This window comes from Nematolebias whitei, chromosome 4 (genome assembly GCF_014905685.2).
Source record: "Nematolebias whitei isolate Nwh7 chromosome 4, NemWhi1, whole genome shotgun sequence".
In the NCBI taxonomy this organism is placed as follows: Eukaryota; Metazoa; Chordata; class Actinopteri; order Cyprinodontiformes; family Rivulidae; genus Nematolebias; species Nematolebias whitei.
In genome coordinates this window covers 56,519,351-56,523,419 of record NC_056501.1, presented here as the reverse complement: position 1 = coordinate 56,523,419, position 4,069 = coordinate 56,519,351, and the positions used below count along the sequence as shown (strand labels likewise).

The window sequence follows — 4,069 nt, the reverse complement described above, 5'->3', positions numbered from 1 at the left end:
TGATAATTTACTACCCAACGCACAGCGAGCGCATTCCTTACACACAGCCGAACCAATCTCTGCTCGCACTCCCCTAGGGTCACCCAATGCCCCTGTAAATCAGACCAATCCGATGCTCCAGGAAACATCTGTCGGGCTGCCTCTGCACAAGCTTCAAACGACTGTCTCGAGTCTTGCAAAGTTCTGACTTGATGCGCTGAATTCACTACCTGACCTCCACCTTTATCCAACAGACTAGATACTCGAGCATCTGTAGGTTGTGCAGTCTGTTGTTTATATATTTTAGACAAGTAAACAACCTCCTTGTCTCCCCAGATGTTACCATCCCAACTCGATGGATCCTATCTTCCATCCAACTGTGCGACAAAAGCTCTGACTCGTTTAGGTGAAACATCTCACTTTTTCTTTCTCATTTTTTCTCTTTTTAGCCTGCACACTTGCCGGACCGCACCCTCGGCTACCTTCGTCATGCGATCTAGCTGTACAGTCAGCAGCTGCACATGCTGTTTCTGCAACATACACTCTGTGCATCAGATAACAACTGTTTCTGTTGTAACCACTGTTTATCTTTCTCCTGAAATTCTTCACACACTTTCTTCCATGCAGTCGCACAGACCTACAGTCGTCGCTACAAACCAGACACCGGCGCTTTCTTATTAACCTCTATTGTCTGCAAAGCGGTTAAGACATTGCCCGGTTTGTCTGTTTTTAAACTCTCACACAAAGGCTCCGGGCGTCCCCCTCCACCTCTTAAACACAATGCCAAAGTTGGATAACTCTCCCAACCTGGCACAACCTCTGCGGACTCTTGTCCAGATGCACTCGCATCAACTTTTTTCTCAACACTTTTTTCCTTTCGTTTGAACATGGTGCAGCCGTTCAGAATTATTTATTTATTTTAATAAGATCCCATCCTCGTCGCCAAAATTTTTTTATGAAATTTCTTTAACAAAGGTTCGTGAACGGTCGGCCCCAATAATTCACACGAGAGGAAATAAAACAAGGAGACTGTTCTGCTAGAAATAATAGTGTCATTTATTAATCTGCCACAGAAAACAGCCAAGCAAACATGTACACTTGTACACTCTTTACACACAAATTGATATGAGAGCCTCTCACCGTGACACGTGGTCGGGAAGCCTTCGACCCGAGTGACAGGAATCACACCAACAGCTGGGCACCTCGCGCGTTGGTCCGCAGCAGACTTATAACTTCTCTGTGTTCGTTACATTTCTTATATACCCCTCCCTGACCGGATTGTGTGAGAGCAGTGAAAAACAAGTTTGATGGTTGTCAGAAGGACAGACAGAAAGTCTGTATCTCATAAAAACATGTTGTGCAAAACCAAGGCAATAACCTGACCTTGAAAACATGTTTTCCCAGGCAACTGAGCGCTGTGACTTCAGAACGGGCCAAGCTCTGCTGCCAAAACCACTCATGAGCTTAATGAAGCATTCCTGAAGAGAACACACTGCACCCCTCCGTCCCTCTGCAAACCATCAAAGAGTGTCTAAATGATTATAAGTAACACAAAATATATGTTTGAATAGGCATAAAGGCAACTTAAAACCTTGTAAAATATATTTTTATATCGGAGTATCTTGAAATAAAATAGAAAGGTGCTATATAAGTACAGTCCATTTATCATTTACCATTTACTCCCAGATTAACGATCATCTGGACTGGGAGAATCAAGCTTTTTTCCCAATTTATGGCGAAGCCCAGATTTAACAGGTGTGACGTCAGCACCTGGGTTGAACTGCGAACTGCAGCGTATAACCCTTGCTTGATAAGACGGCTCATCCATCTGTCTAGAGAGCACATCCGCTGCCACTCCGCGTAAAGTTTCGGGAATGGGCACGCATTTTTGTGATGCGTCATGTTTCTTACGGACGTCAGCCAGGTTACAGCCTCCACCGCCGTCATGTGTCACGGAGGTGTGCTCCACGTGACCCAAGGGGAGGCTTTCTCGAAAGGGCTCTGAGCGCGCTTCTGTGCCGTGCTCAGGCTGCGGGGTCACATTCACACTGTGAGCCGGCGTGCGCTGAGGAGAGGTGTGCGAGCCCATATCAACGCGGCGCCGCATGGGTGAAAACTGCCAGCGCCGCGGGAGCACGCGTTTGACACCGCTGTGGTGAGAGGAGGCAGTGCGCAGCCCAGGCTGAGAGCGAGGTTTCCCACTGGACTCGGTCTGCTGAAAACATTCACTTTTGGCTGCTGTGTCACGCAAGCTTTTTATGTGTTCCTTTGAGCTGCGGTGATTTTTAAAAACCTGTTTTGAGGACACCGGCTCGTTTTGTGTGGAGGACGTGTGAGGAGAAGCCGCTGTGAGTTCATTCGAACTGGCAGAAAGGCTGAAATCAAACACTTTAATCTTTGAATGATGTTCGTGTTTTATTTCAAAACTCATGTCATCATTTTGCACACACACATCCCCCGCAAGGAGTAATTTCTTGAATCTTCTCTCCCATGAGCCCTGCGGTTTGTTGTCCCAGGGCAACGCCTGTTGGCAATCTCTGGGGAAACGCTGCACTGTTGGTTGCTGGGATGAGAAGGACTGTTCTCTGATGGGAGGGGCTGACGGCAGAGCGGAGCGGGAGGACGCTGCTGCAGCTGTGGAATGTCTCTGTTCCTGCCTTTGGCCACAACGATCCTTCCAGCGGGCCAGGGGGCGGGCCAGGGGGTGGGATGAGGCGTGCGTCTTGATCAGATGGCGCACAGTCTCTGACACCTCCTCCGACTTTTCCAGCATGGCCTTGAAATTGGTCCCGAACAGTGCGTCCATCGTGATGGGGCCTTCCATCAGGTCCTTCTGCAGTTTCTCCGGCAGGGAGGGGGAGTGACGGAGCCAGGTGGACCTCTGGATCATCGTCATCCAGGCTGCAATGTGAGACAGCCAGACAGCAGAGGAGGTGCACAGGTTGAGGATGACGTCAGACGCCTTGCAGAGGGAGCTCTTCGTCTCCTCAAACAGGTCCGTGTCCTCCAGCCTCTTTGAAACGCTGTACGCCAACAGTGCCACGTTATTGTTTGCTGCAGCCGCCTGGAACGCACACCGGTGAGTTCGATTGGAGAGCGATGTCACCGTCTGGTCATGCTTCCCCGGAGGAACAGGATGCTGGTCCAACCTGGACAACTTCGCTCCGAAAGCTTCCGCCAGGCTCGGCTCCAGGGGGTTATCGAGGGAAAGTTCCGCTCGGTAAACCCCTCCACTCTGGTGATGGTAGCGAATGTGGAGACGGGCGCTCTCAATTTACCAGGTCCGGTTGCAGCCTTGTTCCAGTAGGACATCACTGCTGGGAAACGAGGCCAGATGGGATCAGGACGGCGAGCCGGGGTGGAACCAAACCTTCCCACTAGATCATCTGATCTGGGCGGGGAGAGGAGAGGGACGGAAATTCCCTTCGTGTCAGCAGCCTCCCAGATTATGCCGGGCGGCTCTGAAAGGAGGGCACTGAAGGCAGGGAGCGGTGTGGCCGCTGAGGCGGAAAGGCCTGGGAGGGGTGAGCATCCGCTCGGCCCCCCTCGTTCTGACACTACGCTTTCTGGGAGGGAGGGAGCAGCGGGGCTGCTGCTGATGCCGCCTGTCCCGGAAGAACCATCCGATTCGCTCCGAGAGCAGGCGTCAAAAAAGTCGATGGCGGCATCCAGCAAACAGTCCCCCGCCACGGAAAGGCATTCCTTGACGTTAGCCTTGAACAAGGCTGCTCGCCTCTGCCTCTCCTCCGCGGGGAGGAGGTTACAGAGGTGGCAGGAGGAGGCGAGGGCGGCGTGGCAGGGACCCAGGCATCCTTTGCAGTTGTCATGCCGGTTGAAACTCAACAAGTAGCCGGTCTTGCGGGACGGACACAGGCGAATGGTGTTAGTGCTGGACATCTCGTTGCTTAAAGGTCAGTGCTAATTGCTTGCTGAAGAAAAATGGGAGCCGATTACCCGCTCTTAATGTAATTTATACGGACCGGGTGGGGCCCACACAACAGGTGGGCGTGGACTAAACTTTTAGTGCGATGCTTTGCACGACGGGATAAAACCCACTAGCTAGGGCCTTAAAGGGCGAAGCTTATACAAA

The 4,069-nt window shown here is 51.5% G+C and overlaps 1 protein-coding gene across 1 annotated transcript in view; it reads left to right on the top strand.

The window, feature by feature from the left end:
• sil1 (SIL1 nucleotide exchange factor) overlaps positions 1 to 4,069 on the top strand; it is a gene marked incomplete at its 5' end in the record, with an annotated part of 81,949 nt that overhangs the window by 39,169 nt on the left and 38,711 nt on the right.